Source organism: Amblyomma maculatum, chromosome 6 (assembly GCF_055883805.1).
Source record: "Amblyomma maculatum isolate TAMU_Amacu chromosome 6, ASM5588380v1, whole genome shotgun sequence".
Lineage (NCBI taxonomy): Eukaryota > Metazoa > Arthropoda > Arachnida > Ixodida > Ixodidae > Amblyomma > Amblyomma maculatum.
Genome location: NC_139349.1, coordinates 37263179 through 37284026, shown reverse-complemented (window position 1 = coordinate 37284026; position 20848 = coordinate 37263179). Strand labels below are relative to the sequence as shown.

Here is a 20848-nt window from a genome sequence, read left to right as displayed (position 1 = left end):
AAAACTAATTCCTAACGAATGCCATCCGAAGTTGCGAAAGTTCGGTGCTTTGATTTACCGCACTCTGCATGTCACATGCGCGTTTCACTATTAAAACAGGTTGCGTTACTGTCGCTGATTTGCATGAAAATTCCAGTTTCCTGACTTAGTAATTTGTCAAACTTGAAGCCGACGAGTTCTTTTGTCATGGTCTCAGGCAAGGGAAGGTTAACGTTTAGCTCGTTTCTCAAAACTAGATGACTGACTGGCTAACTAGGTAAATAATAAAAAAAAAGCTTGCCTGGGTTACAGATAGTCCAATGAGTTTTACATGCGATCTAAAAAACGAAAACATTAACGATGGTTCCGCTTTACGAATGAGCAGATATTTTAGCTACGTCAGGCACCCTTGTTAGTATTCGAATTCTGTAAGATAGTTTGAATCGGTAAAGAATTACATAGACGCTGAAAAAAGTAAGCGGATGAGTGGAACTTGTTTTGCTTTTTTTTTTTTTTCATTTATTTCGGTGGCACCGACACGTCTTTTCTAGAAGCAGACAAAGAAGGAGAGCATGTATGCTTGGAGTAAACCAAGAATAAATAAAATACTACTGAGTATGAAGACGAAAAAGTACAGGACCTTCTCACACACCTCGAAGCTGGAACAGCCGATATTCAATCGGGATAGATTCCTCTACTGAGCCTCGACAAAAGCATTTGTTGGACGAGTTGGTGTTTTTGATGATCCATAACTACAGCGCAAACGACAGGACAGAGATGAAGAAGGGATGGTGTCCCTCCTTAATCTCTGTCCTGTCGTTTGCGCTGTAGTTATGGATCATCTACTGAGCCCTTGCTGATGCGCCAGTGCTACGTGTTACTGATAATTCCTGCCGCATTGAAAGCGTGTTTCTACGAAAAGCTAAAAAGCATTATTAGAATGAAACACAGCTTTAAAAAGCCTTACTCACAGAAAGATAGAAGTACTAATACCAAAGCGATTAGACGATACCCTAAAGCTTCTACAAAGGAATTACAAAAACTTCACTGCCCCGTATATGCGATAGTTCTGCGGGTTACGACAAATTAGAAAGAAGTATAGCTCTGAAACCTTTTTATTTGTCAAGGAGTTCTGTTTCCGGACGCACTTGTGCAGACTAGAATTGCTGTTCGTTAAGCATCTAGACGATCTCTTTTGTCACATTTGACTGATTTTGCTCAAACTTTTTTAATTGCCAAGAATTTCTTAGATGATCAGGTGTAAACTGCAACTGCAGTTCGTTACGTGTCTAGATCATCTTTACTATCACCATTCTTTAACACATGTGACTGCTTTTCCTGTTTTTGATTGACACTGATTGGCAACGATCAGCTTTTACTCGCTGGCAGACGCGATTTTCTCGTGTAAACTCTACATGATGATGTCCTGCTTATATAATTTTGCGTTGATTTATTCGCTGTTACTTTATTTACTTTTTTACTCGTTGGTTTATTGGTTGATCTCTTTTTTAATCCTTAGCTCTGGGGCTTAGCTGTACGTGTATTTAAATTAATGTTTTCTTATTGAAAGATGCTTGCCTTGATCTTGTCCGGTTCCCTCGAACTTAAGTTTTTCATGTTTGTTCGCCATAAATATGTTTGTCTGCGCACAGACATCCGATGTGGCAGTAACGACGTGCTTTTTTGATCGAATAAATGTGCTTACAGTCGGTGTCTTTTTTTCTCCGTCAGTGTGCCCGTCGTTTGTGCCTTTTTTTTTCGGACTTTTCATACAAGTCCCTCTTGATCGAAAGAGCAAGAACCACAACTCTAAATTTGTATTTCTTATTTACGTGCTAACAGGGCACTGTGACAACCTTCCTAAAGCATTGCGTCCTAAATCATTGTGAACAGGTAAGGGAAAGGAAAATGAATGTGAAAGGGCGTCATTATTGTGTGACGATCGCGTTTGTCCGTCTGAAAAGGGGGGCTAACACGTACTTTCTTTTTTTTTTTCTTTTACTGTTTTGGAGCAAGTCAATATAACCATCATATATAATATTCGGCCGCACACAAAAAACATAATGATGCGGAAGCAAACAAATCATACAGTGGCAATTCAAGTAAACAAAATCAGGAAACACGTCTTCTGACCTTTGTTTGCTCTCGCTTCCTTTCGTAGCGAGTCTCGTGGCGATATTTAATGGAGTTCTGGTACTAAACCTAAATTATGTTTTCCAGGCTCTCTCTCGAGATGAGAACAAAAAGAAAAAGACAGAGGAAGAATTTCTTTTAGCTCAACCTAAGACCTGAAGCTGAGGTATTTTTTTGTCCTTGCGAGGGCAACTTATTGGGCATGCTTGCCAATATCCTGGCGAAGTTCCGGCAGTTGACGACATTCTCAGTGAGTTGTCGTTTAACGATGCAGGTGAAATGGCGGTTGGCGCAGGGGCGCAAGTACATCCAGTACTGTATTTGCATCCATCTTTATCAAAAATTTGAGGTGTTCTTATTCTCATTCACGTTTAATACAGAGGTGATTATGCAGGACAAAATCACTCAGAGGAGAAGGAGTTTCGTGCATTATTGATAAGGTAAAAAAATATTCCAGTGGTTCGGAGACAACCAATTCAAACGTCAGCATATTCATTTTCACAGTCATTCTCGATAGGGATCACACAACTAGAAATAAGAAAGGTAAATAAGTCGCGCCAAAGATTCTGATTTTGCAGCATAATCCAATTCCGTCGACAAGCTTTTTCTACCGGTTGGTACCACCCACATCGTTTACTATCAAGCCATGCAGTGTTTATAAATAAATCGCATGTTCCATCCTTTACAAAATGGATTTCGCAAAGGTTCTTCCTGCGGAGCTGTACTGACTATTTTCTTGCATAGCATGCATGGAACTCCAAGACATATCGATGTCTGTCCTCTCGACGTTGCTATGGGATACGATAAATTGGCTATTCGACCCTTTTTTCTGACGCGTTTGGAGAGGAAGCTCTATTTCTTGCATGCAAAGCTCAAGGTGATGTCGTTCCCTACCAGTGAAGTTGAAAGCATGCGCCTAACGGCGGGACTCGCTCGCTCAGCACGTGCACCTAACGTCGATCTTCAATCACCGTTCACATGATATTACATGACCACGACCTCTACTCGGCTCTTCGCAGAGCTATGGAAGAACTGGTTGCAGGTACTAGTCGATAAGCTGTGAATTGAAGACGCCAGACCGAACATGGCCACTCTGTAGATGTTGTGTGCCTTCTAATATTTGGACGCCTTAATAAAATGGCGGAAACAAAAATATGATGTGAGCTTGACGTAATTGACGGTTAGAGTCCACCGAAAAGTTAGAGATACTGCGCCTTTTTTTCCCCAAAAACGAATTTAAATCATGATTCAGGTGTCCACAGAACAAGTGTGACAGATACTTTCCTGTGAACCAATTGTTATTATTAAAAAAATTAGAAAATAAAATATCGCGGAAGAAAATTGCAGTGTTGCAGGGGCTATTTCGTTTACTCTCAGGGCGAGGCTTGAGCGTCCCCTTCATTCAAACCATAAAACCATGCGCAACCTTAATAATCCATCACAACCATCTTTAACACCACTTTCACTTATATCACTAGGTTCAGGCCATACTTAACGCAACAATTTTTTTCAGTGGGATTTATAATCCTACGTATTTCACAGAAAATGTATTATGCATCCCACTCATTCAGCTTTCTTCATAGACCAGCTTCCTGTTTTCCATTCGCTGCGAACGTCTCACGGGGCTCCATTCTCGAAACCCTCCCCGGACCAGGACGAAGTTTTCTTTAACTCTGATAAAGCTGCATAGCTTTCCTTTTGTAGACGTATGGCTGCGCTTGGGTGGATGCCAATGAGTAATTACTCCCTATTACAAATCTACTTCACCTTGGAGGATTCCCCTAAATAATCAATCAACACCATTTTCACTTCGAGTTATAGATCAAGTCGCTATCACCCTACCATCCGATCTGTTGACCACCCTGATTAGCTCAGTTGGTAGAGTGACTGCACCGAAAAGGCGGTGGCCCCGGGTTCGATCCCCGGACCAGGATGAATTTTTCTTTAACTACGAAGTTTCTGAGAAAGCTGTATAGCTTTCCTTTGTAGTAGTATGGCTGCGTTTGGGTGGACACATATGAGTAATTACTCCCTTACTTAACAAAACAAACATTAACAGTTTACATTAGAGGATGTATCAACTTGTTTACTTGAGACCTTACTCTGTATAGTTCAGTGTCTAACCTTTCCCGCAAAGAAACACTTAAACACGATACGAACAAATGATGCAATTGTGTTCGCAGCATCTGATGCAAGTCAACACTAGTACGTTTAAGTGTATATGTGGTTCCGCTGGAACAGTAGCTTGTTCTCTTTTCCGTGCATTATTCGATAGCAAAGGAGCTCCAATGGGACACGAAGCACGTGGGTGTGTCACACACCACTTATCACCTGCCAATGTTGCAGGTTGCAAGGTAGGAAGAGAGGAATCCCCCTATCCCCTACTGGAGAGAGCAAGACGAGACCTGGGGACAGATGCCACGGGAAGGTGAAATATTTTCACATGTTTATAACATATCTTTTTTGATGAATTACATGTGCAAACATGCATAGTTTTTGTGGTAAGTCATGGTATATGTGCTATGTATGGTATGTGAGGGCATGTATGGCTACTCGCAACGATGTTATTTTGCTATTACATTCCCGCTTTAGAGCAGAGTGATACTCGGCGGCCGATCCCGGCCACAGTGACCATTATTTGATAGAGGTGAGTTAGAAAAAAAAAACCGTTGTGCGCTTTGCACGTTAATGCACGTTAAAGGACGTTAAAGGACCCTAACAGTCCTGGTTACTCTGGAGCCCTGTACTGCGGTTTTCGTCATATGCCGCGTGTTTCTTTAGGACACTAAAGCAGGCAGTTACCAATTAGCAAATAATTAAATATAATGTTGCTCCCACTGACCTCACTCAGTCATAACAGCTCTTAGGAGACTCTAGTTTCAGAAAAATAACGTCCGCTGATAAAACACTCGGCTTTATGAAGCCCGAAATTGTGCGAGACATCATGTGTAGAAATCGCCCATCAGAAGGAAACTTAAAAGTTCTGCGATCATCTCGAAACGCATGGACAGACTCGATGCGGTACAAAACAGGACACCTGATTGATCTTTTTAAATCACACAATGTTAAGACATTGGTTTAGAGAAGATAAAAAGAAGGCAGTTTAGTTGTCTTTTTTTTTTTACTGGTAACACACTGTTACCACATTTTGCGCACAAACTCCGTTGTCTGGTCGAAAATGTTCAATAGATCCGCGAACTTCATGTTGAACATTACACCCTATCGCTGCATTTAACTGTGCTCCCAAATTCGCTGATAATACAACTGAAAAATTACATTTTCTTGTCTCAGTGTTTCTCTACTACTTACAGTCCCACTCGTTACATATTTTTGTCAATCGGGTTTTCGAAGAAAAATAAAGTACTGCGATGTGACGACGTGATATGTTGGCCCAGAAGTCAGGACGAAAAATCTCACTTGGCTCAAAAGCACTGCTTCAGGTGACAAAACTAGCCTATGTTTGCAAGAAAGAGACCTGCCGCTCTCTAGTTTCAAAGGAAGGAATACGTTAAATGAAGCACAGAAGCGATTACGAATAGAAATATTATCTAAAAAAATCGGTTATTGGCGTGAAAATGTAGGAGTTAATTATGCTCCGCTTTAAGGGTATGATGCGATAGCGTTATTGGCCCCTGTCTCCCGGCCCCCCTTTGCGGATCTTCGTTCGCGCACATGTGCAGCAGCCCAAATATTTAACTAGGGTGGGCGCAATGGCTGCTCTTTCTGCGCTCCTGAGCGGAGAAATCAGCTACCCTGAGAAAAGATCATGTCTAAGCAGATGTTCACCAAGGTCTTTCCTGAACTTGACATTTCGACGAGTTCGACCCTCCGAAGACGCAGGGGTACGAAAAAGGCGGCTGGTGCGCACGCTAGCTAAACATTTGGGAGTCTGCCATTCGCTACTGGCTTAATCACAATTCTTTCAATTCGCGCCCCTGTAATCTGCAAAGTTAAACGGAGGCCATGCAGAGAGCTATGAAAAGAAAATAGTAGAAGTGACACTAAGAGATAGGATGTCTGCTGAATGGCTTAGAGAAGAAACGCAAGTTTATGACATTCTTTTAGAAATAAAGAAGGCGAACTGGGCTCGGGAGGTCATTCAGGTGCGATTGCAAGATAACCGTTGGTCTCAAAGAGCTAAACAGTGGATTCCAAGGGTAGGAAAGCGTAGCAGGCGGTGGTAGATGGTTAGGTGCGCGGATCAGATTAGAAAGCTTGCAGGATCGAATGGATGCAGCTGGCTCAAGACCAGGTTAATCGGACGAATATGAGAGATGTCTTCGCCTTGTTGCTGGTATCGTCATGCTGGGGATGATGATGATGATGATGATGATGATTATGATTGCTCGCATGGAATCGTAAGCTGTCGTCTTTGCTTGTACACGACTGCCGGCAATGAGACAAAGCCCCGCTTCAACCAAGCCGCACCAACACGCTTACGTGGCCTAAAATACAGTGCCCGATTCGGGATCCAATGGTCCCGGGCGTCTGCTCGCCCACCTATCAGAAAGAGAGAGAAAATGGCAAAGGGCTGCTCGAGCAGTGAAGAGTAAGATCGAGTGAAACAGAACTCGTCAGGCAGCGACCAGATTCATGTTCTCCACTTGTACCGACGGCAAGGTACGGTCGAAACTTCGTAGCATATGTTCTGTACATGCAAACTGTGACCTTTTTCTTGAGCCTTCGCACGGGCGTCACGGCATACCGCACTAAGCATGCCTTCGCTATTGACCTGCTGCGTTTTCCTGCTAGCCGGACGCCTCGCGGGGATAATGAAATGGCACGTCGCCCGATTCCCGGTACTGCATTACACGCTCTGGCCGATTTCGCGTTCCAGTGAAACGATCTGCCGCCCCTTCAACACAAGCGGAATCGACGAGAGACGGTCCCACACCAACGCGCGCGCACAACGCGTCGGTGGCATGTTGCACGCACGCTGCACGCACGCCCTCCAGCGGGAAAATCCCCATCGTCATAGGCGCTACCAAAATCGAGGTTGCGGAACAACGGTGGAACGGCAACGCGGAGTCGATGGTCCACTGCACTCGAGCTGAGGCCGCTGGGTCCATTGATTGGGCAAACCTCGGCCGGCAGCGCGTCTCTTTTACTGGGATTCTCACCCGCAGGGGGACTTTCACCTGGCGATGGAATGCAGGCCTCTGGTTTTTTTTCTCGCCCAGCCCTTTTTCGCCCGATTGTTTTGTTGACCGATTTACGCCCGAACGCGGATGGCGAAAGCTCGGTAACGGGCGCGGCTTCCATAACACTTACTTCTGTGCGTATGCATCAGTGCCCTGCTTCTCGATGAGCTCCTAGAAAGAAGAAGCATGCGCAGTGCTGCGCTTGAATGAGATGAGCTTAATCAAATGGGTTACCCAACTTCGAAAGAGGAAATATGAGGGCCGGAGAAATTGGCCCGGTGGCCCCTTGCGAAAACGCAACTTTGTGCCAGACGAGCCAACTGGAGGCGGCAAGACAGGCCGCATACGCACTCTAGTTGTTCCGATAGAGTAGAGCTTTCGTATATATATAAAAAAAAAAAGGAGTGTCATCGGTAGTACCACGCTCTGATTGTGTCACCACAATTGCGCCAATAGCCACCCTAACTCGCAAGCTTACTGAACTGATCGATAGATAATCTGGACTTTTTCATTGATAACAGAATTCTGGCTGTAATCCTCAGCGTTTGATGAGCCATATGAAGATTGCGCCTTTCGACGAATTCGGTGTAAGATCCAGACGGCACTTGTCGTTCGAAACCACGGAACCTGTCGAGAAATTGACTTCTGCTGAAAAAAGCAGTAAACGAGACTCTTCAGACTAACCTGAAGTGCTGCATTGTGCGTTATCAATTCCTTTCGCGACTGTATGCCCCGAGCCCCACGTCTAGACAGAAAATGCTCACAAAGAACAAACTTCCAGTAGACGAATATCGTCTACCACGTTGTAAGGAGGTGCGAAGAGAACGCGGTGCAATTCGCCAGCAATTTCAATACTCCACGATTGCGGCGGCATACAGCCGTGGACGAGCCCGTTAGAGTCACCTGTTCTAGTCGCGCAGGAAGTAGGCACCTTATGGTTCGGTGTGAATTACATACATTTGGACAAAATCAGAGAAAAGATATTTATCCTCTGTTGGGAATTTATGATTGCTAGACAAACTGCGCGGCGTCACATGCTTTTCATGCTTGATTTATTTACTAGCGTTTGGAAAATAAATCTAGGCTAATGTGACTGGGATATACCGCCCCTTACTATTTATTTAAGCATACTACAAGTCCTTTGCAGCCCATTCAGCCCATTCAGGAGGTGAACACACACACATACACACACAAAAAATAGAGGTGTTCTTAGATCCACACACAACAAGACAATTAAAAAGAAAATTGAATTTCCTAGATATACTTAACAGCAATTCAACGAACGTAGAATTCACCATATCGTGAGGCAATTTATTCCAAAAGAAAGTGGCGTGAGGAAACAGGGAGTATGCGGCTGACTGGTTGATTAGAGTATTTTACTATGACTAGTTCTAGATAAGTGTTTGAAAGTAGTGATGTAAGCACTGAGAATTTATTATTTTTTGAAGAGGCCGTGAAAGAGCTGAATAAAAAAAAATTAAACTGTCAGTTAGCTGTGTGCTAAGAGGAGAATGGCGAAAGCTTACCCTTCTCCTCCTATTCTTTGCCTCTTATCGGCGTTCGTTGCAGTGCTACACATAATTATAATTGGTTTACAAGAAAGGTTTGGTTTGGTTTGGTTTGGTTTGTGAGGTTTAACGTCCCAAAGCGACTCGGGCTATGAGAGACGCCGTAGTGGAGGATTCCGGAAATTTCGATCACCTGGGGTTCTTTAACGTGCACTGACATAGCACAGAACACGGACGCCACTCCGTTTCGCCAGCATCGAAACGCAGCCGCCGAGGCCAGGATTCGATCCCGCTTCCTTGGGCACAGTTGTCGAACGCCGTAACCATTGTGGCACTATTTTTTTCTTTATTGCCTAATTTATTATCAGATTTCACACATATAGAACATCTCTCACACACACACACACACACACACACACACACACACACACACACACACACACACACACACACACACACACACACACACACACACATACACACGCACACGCACACGCACACGCACACGCACACGCACACGCACACGCACGCACACGCACACGCACACGCACACACGCACACGCACACGCACACGCACACGCACACGCACACGCACACACACACACACACACACACACACACACACACACACACACACACACACACACACACACACACACACACACACACACACACACACACACACACACACACACACACACACACACACACACACACACACACACACACACACAGAGAGAGTGAATATTACGCGACAAATACACTACATGGGTTAAAACCACGCGATTTGGGCTGCGTGGTCCATTACAAATCAGTAATTTGCAGCAACACTTCCATTCTCGGAAGCCACTCAGGCACTTCGTCTTGTGTCTTGAGAACTTCAATAACACTCGCAACGGCTTCGCCGGCGGGGCGGTTTACAAGAAAGGAAAAGCGCAGTATCTGTGACACTTTCTCCGGCAAGTGTGCTGTTGTATTTGTTGTGGCTGTAGGAAGAAGGAAAAGAAAATGCACGGGCCTGCTACTGGCTCTGTAGCTGAACCACCTGATTTATTGATTTATATGAAGGGAAAAGCGCGGTAACTGTCTCACTTGTTTTCTGTGGACACCTCAACCGCGCCGTAAGGGAAGGGAGGAAGGTGGGAGTGAAAGTGGAAAGAGAGAAAGAGGGGGCCGTAGTGGAGGGCTACGGGGTAATTTCGACCAGCTGGGGATCTTTAACGTGCGCTGACATCGCACAGCACACGGACGCCTCTTCGTTTCGCCTCCATCGAAATGGAGCCGCCGAGGTCGGGATCGAACCCGGGTACTCCGGAGCCACCTCCGCTGCCTCGTGCGGACAGAAGAAAGTAGAGAAGAAAAAGAAGAGGGAGAGAAAGACGGGCGAAAATTCGGTGGCTGGCTAGCCTCCGCCGCAAGCGGCATTGACCTACCGTCCCATCCCCGTAGGGCCAGGAACAGCCACCCTTCACCACCTCGGCAAGTGTGAGCTTGTACGGTACATCATCACTCCTATCGTGGCGTTCCTTGCCGCGCGTTCGAATGTGAGACTGCAGATTGTAGGGACGCTAGACAAGAATTAATCTCACGGAATCTCGCGCACAGATCCAACGCCTCCTAATAGAAGGCGTTGGCCGATCTCGCGCACAACCGTCGCGCACAGGATTTCGTTCCATAGGAATAGAAAGGCTTTCGCCTTAGAAATTTTAATCTTGAAATTTGTTTTCGCTTTGACAGGGTTTGTAGGTTTGATTGAGTTTTTAGGCTGGTAGCGCTAGCTTGGCGTAAAAACTTTGAGTAGATAAACCTTACTGCTTGCTTCTGGATGCTCTCTATTTAGTTTAAATGTTTTCATGAAGGTTCAGACTATATTCGCATATGCTAAGGTGGGTCTTATAAGAGTTTTGTAACCATTGAGTGTAATGTGGGTCGGGGTGTCGCGCAGCTTTCTCCCTAAATAATTTATTTACCTACAGCTTTAGAACAAATGGATTTGATGTAGGCTTCCTAACGAAGGTTAGATGTTACCGATGATGACTGTTTCTAGACCACAATGTAAGCGTCGAGGGCATTGTCCAACAGCCCAATGCGACAGCTGCCGTTGTACGAAGGATGGTGAGTGCTAGTTGCAGAGGAACACATTTATTTAAGGAAGACACCGGTAAGTAAAAACTGTCTATTTAAATGGACAGAATTTACCATACCGTTCTCGAGCCAAAAACGATTGTAGAAAAGGACGGCTCCTACTATACTTTCGATTTTATGGTGGTTCGCCACTGCTAAGCAGACCGAAAACACTGGCGCTCATGCCCAAGCAGCATCGCATGCCTTGGACCGTAACTTAATGAGTGAGAATCGGTCCCCGAAGGAATGGCGCATAACAGCAAGTCGCCTGTGTTTTGTCTATGCTTGCTCAGCGTACCCGGCATATACCAAGGCACTCGATTCGCAGATTCCGTGATTCTCATGTTCTTAGCTTGTCCCTCGCTTTCATTTGCCAAGCAGTACATCATGAACGACACACCCCGTCTCGCGTTCACGAAGTCACTCGACAGCGGGCTAGGGGTCTCTACGACCGCGTGCCCTCCAACTGCGATGGCAACAGCGTTGGGGACGTCCGGTGAAAGAGGAGCAAGACGAATGCGCTCTCCAGGCGTGCCTATTCGTCTTCACTAATGAACGGGCCGCGCCGGGCGAACAAACTTTTTCCGGGCCAGCGCTAATGTGAGTGACACGCCGCTCGACCCGTGCCACCACTGCCGACGACGCCGCCACCTACCGCCGTCTAGACGCCACCTAGCGTCGCGCCTGCCGCCGCACGCACAATCGAATCTTCATTAGGGCTCGCACGGACGAGCGCATTCCCAATTGACCGTGCCCGGCCGGTGAGCGCGCGCATCCCTCCCCTGCGGTCCATGCAACCAGGTCCTTCGTCCACACGCACACGTACAGACGCACTTTGGCCGACAGTAGCGAACGACGAGCTCCGACAGCTTTCCCTGTTCGTCGCTTTAATTTATCCGACGTTTTTGGTGGCGCTCTGCGCAGTTACGGGTTGCTCGCTTGACGAGTCTGGTGCCGCTGGAACGCTTCGTCCTGCGCACAGCGTCACTCATTGCGTCCGTCACCTACATCCGAAATGAGTTTGCCGCCTCGCTCTGAATTTCCTTTCCCTACTTTCCGCTGTCGTTTTTTCCCTCTTCAGGGTCTTTCTTTTATTTTAGTTTTATGTCTAAAAGCCCGAAATAGATGTTTGCTAGCCACGGCGCTCAATTACGGGGACCTCTTCCGAAAAGGGCACCGGAGGAAGCAACTGTGAAAGGTAGAATGCAAGGAAGAAAGGGAAGAGGGAGGAAAAGACAACGACGAATAGAGAGTAGTAAAATGTTCGTGCTGTGTTTCTACGCAATCCGACACAAAATGGAGCTGTTCCGCTCTATCGCCGTTTTCCGCGCTCTCTCCCACGTGCGGTAGCTTTGTCTGAGGATGGCCTATTTATTTACTGTCTTCTCTTGGCAGCACATTAGCGGCATGTCCTTCAGAGCACTTCAGTTGTGTGCGCTTAAGGGATTTTGCAACGAGGGTGCACGCTCATAAGCACACGCTTATTGCCTGAGCCTTTTCCCTAATTACACAGCGCTTTGAGAAAAACATGGCTTCCTCTGAAGAGTTCCAGGAACAAGACACAGAAACAAATGCAGTGCAAATACTGTAATAAACTTCTTATTTTCGTTTGCTCTATCAGCTCGAATGACGAAAAAGATGAAAAAAAGAAGTCAGAATATATTTTTTTTTTTTTACTTAGAAACGTTTGTTCGCACAACTGAGAGGTTATGGTAAATTATTCTCCGAAGTACAGCGCTGCCTTATACTGGATGCCATTTTACGGGTACAGTATGATGTCATCGCACGTTAACGAAACCCAGGTGGTCGAAATTTACCGAATGACTCCAATGTGGCGTTCCCCATAGCCTGAGTCGCCTTTGAACGCTCCACAAACCAAACCAGATCCTTTCAAACAAAACTCGGTCCGAACCAAACAAAATGCCCCAAATAATGTTTCGTGGTGTTTTCCCGAGGTGACTTCTCCTCCTCTGCTGGTGCAAGGAACACGTTTCGGAATGGTTAACGTAGAGAGCTAGGCCAGATTAGCTTCATGTCTGTGCGCTCCCTGAGGCAGTAAGCAGATCTTTGCAATTCTATAGGTCGTCGTGTCTACAGATTTTGATATGACGTGGTTTCTAGGCTTTGTAAGTTTCGGTGGTCAGCTTGTATTTACTATTTCGTCAGCTTTCATCTTTGTGCACCAGTACCGCCAAGGGAATACAAACTAGAATGCACAGAATCGTCAAGAGCTCTTAGTCATAACTGTCCTTCGCACCCAGCAAGCTATTTGTAGCCTAATTCGAATGTGCTAAATAAAAAGGCAAGGTTTACCTCCTAACCCAGCTTGATAATAAGCTCCCCATCTCGCTTTCGATTTTCTTTCTTGACTTGACTAATATTCTGGAATTCATTACTTTCCACGGAGCACTTTAGCTCGTTTATGTCGATTTTGACCTGGGATGTTTCTGCCGTTCTCAATCATGAAAGCAACGACCATTTGAGTAAGCCTCTCACTTATAAGCTGAATTTATAGTTATTTTTGTGGACGCCTGGCCATGCGACGTTTTCCTCGTTAATTTATATCCTTCACTCCCTTTTCCATCTGCTATGCGTCATTCGAACTTGGTAATGTCTTTGTAAAATGTAATGTCATTTTATTATTTAATAATATGTAATTTTATGCGTCCTGGCTCTTTATTTGGGCTTGTTTGACTGTTTTGTTTATTTATTGAATAATGTCTCTGCATCGGATTCATATTTACAGCGCGGACTGCACATGGCGGGAACACTGAATCGTGTGGTTGGTAACGTTAACGATCATGTCGCGCTCATTCGCAGTTGGACGTCGCTCGGACTGTCTATACGAGGTACCCATAAACAGCGATCCTTTATCCTCACAACTATATTGTATGAAGGCCAGCCGTGGAAATCTAACGAAAATCGATGACCAGCTGAGGTACTGAAATACTCGCATTCAAAGAGGATTGATTGACAGCACAGAAAAAGCGCGCGGAAAATCACCAGTCAGCTTCCTGCAAAGCAGAACAGCTTCATTAATCATCATCATCATCATCATCATCATTATCATCATCGTCGAGACTGTTGTTACCACTGTCCTCTTGCACGCGAGGCAGGTGTTCTGACTCAGTTCTACCTCTACGCCACTGCTGCCTAACCGGCTTCATTAAGAACTTGGTCCAAAAAGGCAAAGAAAGGAAAACGAAATATTTCAATGAAAAAGATAAAATGCCGATTCTGGTTCCACATAAGAGGAGGGAAGGAAACCGGGAAAGAACTCTTCGATGACAATTCATGATGCAGCTTCCTGCGGCTCGAAACAAGAGCAGTGTAGAACACGCACCATGTGACATTACTAACCTGATTTGTGTGTTAAGTCCGAAGAAACTATTGCGCATGTTTTGTAAGAATGTGGTAGGTATATCCATTAACCCGAGACACTGAGGTTAAAATAATATAAACACTGTGAAATCCAGTGGAGGATAGTAAACAAATTTCAATATTCAAAGTAGCTCTAGTGTAAAAATCGAGGGAATTCATATATAAAGTGCCTGAATGTGTAGAATGCACTTTTTGTTCAGAAAGATTGATCAAAAGTATAACGAAGAAACCCGCTCGGGCCTGTTATTTATTTTCTTCACATATACTGTAGATCATAACCCCCCTCTCACCACCTCTCCTGTGGTTCTACCAGAAAAGGAGAAATACAATAGATACGACTTTCTATGCTGCACTGTTATTTCCCATCCGATAAATGCGGTCTCAACTAAGATCTGGCAGTTAGTCAGAGCATTGCTTGCTGTACTTGACGACCCTTTCTGTAAGAATTTACAATCGTTTTTTTTGCACACGAGGTTTCCTTTTGAGCTATTTCGCTGTCGATGCTTTCTTAAGACCAGAGACACTGTGAAACTCATCTTAAATATAAATAAAAACAGAAACATCAAAAACTACAGATTATTGTGATTACTGTGTGGACTGAGGTACCCAAGCTTGCATGTAGTTTTATTGCTTCTGATATTTTTATCTATAGAAAAATTATAGAGGCCGCAGATTTGCTTCTTCGTCCAGTTGAAGCTTCTCGGCATCTCTCAGCGCCGTTAGTACCCATTGGCCGGATACGTCGTCTTGAGCCTCGCTTGTATCTGCGCTCACCTACTATCTTTGGTTTTATCGCCAACTGTGGCATCCTTCTCTTCAGGCTAGAAACGGCTCCTTCGAACTCTTCTCAGCGCTGCCGGCTGCGGAACTCTCTTTATTCTGAATCTCCCGCTGGCTTCGGTGTTTTTGCCCACCTGCAGGCGTATTCCCTCCCATGGGGAGTGAGCAGCTGTCTTTGCGTCCCGAAAGCCTAATTGGGTTGGCTTTACCCGTAAGGTAGTGGCGCTCATATCCTCAGCATCGTTAGACGCGGACGTTTTGGGGAAAAAAGAAGCAGGAAAAAAAGAAGCAGCAGGCTTGTATTCCGTGCTTTCAAAACGGGCCAGTTCACTTCGAAGAAATGACGGGCAGTTCCTTCCGTCTGCTGTACCCTTGTCGGAGTGTGAAATCAGAAGAGCGCCATACTGTCGGTATTCGGGCCCATATTCTAGGCACCTGACAACACCTGATGACGTGGAATATTTGTCTCATGCACTTTCGAGATCTCACAAAACGACTATAAGACTGAAGATAGCGGTCCACTAGAGACGCGTAGGACTGTAAAGGTATTGCAAATATTGGAGTATTTCTTTTGTTTGCACAATGCATAGGTTTACAATAAAACTAGCCGAAGATTTCAATATTGATGCTTTCAAGGATCAGGACCTGCTATCGATTTACTCTGGTTTCGTGCAATACTTTCCTTAAGTGTTACCTGTTTATTTACATCAGCACTAGATATATTTATTACAAATACTTATGGCGGCAACGTTATTTGCATAATCTGAAGCACTGGATCGAGCCATCATAATATTTTCAGAATGACTAACCAACGAAGAAACAAGTAGCCACAATAATACCATGTCGCGATATATTAACGCTATATTATCCCGGTTATAGCAATTATCACTTATATCTGTGACATTTACTTGCCACTTCATTATTGCTATAAGTAGGTTGGTCTTTACTTCACTTCTACTGCTGGTTGTTTGGTGAAGCCCCGACAAACTGCAGTGAAACAACTTTTTCTCCGGTACTTTGTTCAGCCCTGTATAACTGCGAGTAAAAGTTGTTTTATGGACCTGTAAACTGTTATTACCTGAAAGTGTGCGCTGCATCTTCTACGTGAATGAATGACTAGTTAATCGGCTTCTCTTGTGTCCAGTTAAAAAGAGTGATTAACTTAAGCAGCCTTGATCGCTCTAGCATCCTGACCAGATCCAACCTTTGATGCAATAAAACGGGGTTTTATCCCTTTCGAAACTCTTGAGAGCGGTTTATTGGTGCTGACATGATTTACCTCCTGTCAGCAGCATAAAGCCAGGAGCTCGTTAATTAGTTTGACGCTTTAGCGCTTTGAGTGAATCACGCCTTCCTATACGGTGGGAGCAACAATGCCTTGAGCACCACAATGTCATTTACGACGCTTTCATTTGAGTTTAGGACTGCGACGGTCACTTCTCTCAACGTATTTAGAGGTGATATATCACGTTTTTCGATACGCTTCAACTTTTGTTCGGGCCGTGGCTAATAAACTGGGTCGTTTTTTAACGGCAGCCGCTTAAGAACCTCAGGAGGAGCTCGGGAGGAACAAATAGGGCTAATTTTTCCCTTGCTACTCTTAAACTGCACTGTTATTTGGTCTCTCCAGCTGCCTAGACTATTAAAGGCGGGAGGATCATGCACGTGTCAGAGCATGCGCTGTGTGTGAGCAACGAACAGAGCAGTGCTACATATGCGTACGACCACGGATAAAGAAAAACAATACGGACGAGCCTTATCTGTCGTTGAATCGTCTATGTAGCTCCTTCTTTGTTTGGTCATCCTCAATAACTCGCTCTAAAGGTGGTTTCCTAGTGATAATGCTCAAGTCTCTTCCCTGCAGCTAGATCAAACGTTCTACAAGTTGTCAGACCCGAATCAGGTGGCCACTGAAAAGTAAAACCCTACCCCTAGAGTCACATAAAAAATGGATTACTTCCTTAACCTAAAGTTTACCAGTCTTAAAGAATCGTAATGTTCGCTCGGTCAGAGCAACATTTGATTTCTATTATAGATGTTATTAGATAACCTTCCTTTCAGCGTTAACGTTTGATCTGATACTTCTGGCAGCCTTTTGGGCCACTTCTTATTTTGTTAGCCATTTTCTGGTCTATCGAGTATTTGTAGCATGTATTTAGTTTGTATTTCGCGTAGCTATTGCTGGCATGCCCATGCCAGGAAGATCGCCTCCTATCGTTCCATCTGCTTTTCTCCGAACCGCCCCTCAATGAAATTGTGCTTTTCTTTTCTTTTTTTTACCCGGGTTGAAGCTGTTCTGTTATTTATCTGCCGCTTGACTGAGTACGTCCAATGTTTTCTTAGCAACATGCCAGGGAAAAATTTAAGGGCTAGAAAACTTTAGTGAGCAGTTGAAGTTTATTGACAATGGCCGTTGTAAGTATATCATAGCCTTCATTTTAAAACAAAATGTTCTGTACTTTTTTTTTGCTTATGGTCTTAATTACATGAATGTCTGCACAAAGTGACGATGTCGGCTAATTGCATCAAAAGTGCCTGCTATGACAGGAGCCGTCTATGGGTCTTGTCTCGGACCCAGACAGTTGGATATGGGGTCCCGGCGATCGGAAGTTCATTTTGTTCGGGAATTTGGCGTCTGTATGAATACTTAGTTTCCTTGTTTGAGCTGAGAGGCGTGCCGGTACCATGGAATGGAAACAAAATTAAGACAGTCTACGTCGCCGGTGTAACCTCGTGTGTCTGGCTTAGATAAGTATCAAGAAGCTACAGCTGCCTGCTCGCCTCACTTACTGGCATGGCTTTTCTGGTGCGAGCTTTATAGCGTAACGACAGCGTTTGAACTCCGAGTTTCGGCCCACTAACTTAGTTTGACGTCACCATATTCCACGCCGGTTAATTGCGGTGCGCACCATGCCGTGCGCGGCCGGGCTTTTTCGATCAGGCAATTGCATGCTCGCTCTTTCTCACCCCCTCATGCGCTCGCCGAGGGTGCAAAGGAAGCGCGCGTGGCCGTGCGGCCACGCGGCCACGTGACCGCGGCGCGGGTATGGAGGGCACGTAAGCCGCGACCCGGTTTTCGGAGCCCGCGCCTACTGGCCAGAGACCCCGGCTCGCCAAGCGATGGAACCGCTGAACGGCCCTCAACCCGACCGCGACCGGAGATCCGGCTGCGGTAGCGTTTTGGAGCTTGCACTGCTGCGCTTGTATACTTGGCTGCCAGTTCCGACGCTGGGACTGGGTGTTTTGCAGTCGCATCGCATCGGATTCGGAGATGTACTGCAGTGGCTCACTTGCATTTGTGAGTCGGCAAGTTCTGGACTGCGACATGCAGCTGTCGAGTACTGGTGGACGATTTGGTATGGAAGTGTTCTACATCAAAAAACAGTCTTATGGAAGCTACCTGAGCCATGTAGCGTAGGCATTATGACTACCTTGAAGCTCTGAATCTCTTAAAATGAGAGCAACCATCGTCCAAGCATTTGAAGACCTTTATATATCTTGAATAACGTGCTTAGTGCTCCACTATGCTGCCCTGAAGTAGACCATGTGGTCGGCAAACATTTGGGGAAGCCTGCGCGAGATAAGCCACCTTGAGTCCTTTTACGCAGCTTGAAAAAACAGAACGCCACTAGCCAAGGAATCATTTTATATGTAGGCAAATTTAGAAAAGAGGTAGAAGATTTTACTCCTCCAGCCAATTTGCATTCGTAGTATCGTGCGAAAATGTCTACATTTCGACTCTTTAAGAAATTTATTTATTAATTTTAAAACTTTCCCACTTAATTTCCCGGGGGAGGGGGGGGGGGGGCAAGTATTTTTTGAACGTGAGTCAACTCAGTTTCCGAATTTCAGTTTTGGAAATGCAAATGCGCAACGTTGTGTGATTAGGATGGAACATCAATATTTCGGAAGGTGAGCAAAATCCATTAGTCAAACCGCCTCTCACACGTCTTGAGAGGTCAGTGCGAAGCCGTGCGATGAAGACGACGGCATTCAACACACAGCGCGAAAGAGCGGCTGCAAATCAGGGAACAACAGCAGCAGCAACGCAGAGTTATTACTGCGGTAAAAGCTACGAGGTTCCATGGCCGCTTCCCATGAGAAAATCCTTGCTTCGAGTCCGCTGAGCTCCGAAGGCTTTTCTTGTGTGAAACCTTTGCTTAGCTAAGAAAATGAATGAATGAATGAATTCATTCATTCATTCATTCATTCATTCATTCATTCATTCATTCATTCATTCATTAATTCATTCATTCATTCATTCATTCATTCATTCATTCATTCATTCATTCATTCATTCATTCATTCATTCATTCCCTGAGCTCAGCAAAGGTTTCACACAAGGTCCATGATTGGGTGTGACAGTGTTAAGTAGTGGCTACGAACTAAAACAATCTTGCATCTGGGTCAAACAGTCATGATTGGTACACGATTGAAAGTGCAATCTTAGTGGTAGCGTTAAGTGGGAGTAAAGATCACAAGTTTTTAAGTCGATTCAGTTTTCCTTAGAAATGGAATTACTGAAAAATTTTTTAGATACATCTGTGTCTTATGTGCAGTTTGATTACTAGCTTTTGTGTTTTTAGCATTTGAAACATCTCTTGTAAAACATTGCCCCTAGTTGGCCCGTTTACACTTGTTCGTACTAAGAGACTTAGGATCTCATTGTATGCGCGCATTTATATATTTTTATATTGCAGTAATTGCAGTTTTTCTAGCATTTTCGCAAATGGTGTGCAGGTACGTACTTCAAGCGATTTATAATCTCTCCGTAATATACCCATAAACAGGGACCATCAAGTTCAACCCAAAAATGTCTAAAACATAAATAGTTGGTTTCCAATGCATATGAAGCGCCCTGAAATTTACCAAGAAAACCAACGAAGAAACACGATGCCGACGTCGCTCCGTAATCGAACGCCAAGCAACACACAGTCGTTAATATTAACGAGTCATACTAAACCTGATACCCGACAATCCGAAGTGCTCCAAACCTACAAACGTTATAATTAAAGCTTTCGAACTTGGGACTTGAAACGCTGCCTGTCGAAGGCGTGGTACAAAACTTCTGGACCAATGTTTAAGGTTGGGCACCTGACGCCTAAGCTTAGTTTAAAACGAAGTACTCCGCGTACACTACACGCTTCAGATAATCATTAGGGTTGCTCAACTTACGGCACTCCCAGCTTCTGTCGACACGAAGTTAAGTTAAGTTAAGTTAAATTGGTTCACAGGAAGGGAAAGGCGCAGTAACTGTCACACTTGCTCTGTGGACACCCGAACCGCGCCGTAAGGGAAGGGAGGAAGGTGGGAATGAAAGTGGAAAGAGAGAAAGAGGAGCCGTAGTGGAGGGCTACGGAGTAATTTCGACCACCTGGGGATCTTTAACGTGCGCTGACATCGCACAGTACACGACGCCTCTTCGTTTCAGAATGTAATTCCTGTTGAAGGCTAAACATTTTATGGGCCTTTTCAGTTTTGAGGTCATGTGCTTTTCAAACGTGGATCACAATATTTTAAGAGTTTGATCAGCTTGCTACTTCATCTGCCTTGTACCAAAGCTTGTTTAAAAAATACATAATCCTTCGTGATGCAGTATTGTTGCCTGTAGAAAATATAAGGAATGCTATACAATAGAGTCTTAAATTTGATTGAGCGTGCGCTGCAGTGACATCTCCATTTAGAAAACCATTTTAAGCTGAAAATCAGGAAAATACATAGAGTTCATTAGAAACTTTGTTTTTTTTTCCAGAGCGGATGGATATCGCAACACAGTTATAGCTGTCAAGGTTATCGACCTTA

The 20848-nt window shown here is 44.8% G+C and overlaps 1 long non-coding RNA gene across 2 annotated transcripts in view; it reads left to right on the top strand.

Annotated features, from left to right (window-relative positions):
- Window positions 1-20848, top strand: part of LOC146185535 (uncharacterized) — a 103887-nt gene that overhangs the window by 19222 nt on the left and 63817 nt on the right. For both annotated transcript variants that reach the window (XR_014707994.1, XR_014707995.1), the window contains exon 2: window positions 4459-4540. This is a non-coding gene — a long non-coding RNA (uncharacterized LOC146185535). The remainder of the gene's footprint in view (window positions 1-4458; window positions 4541-20848) is intronic.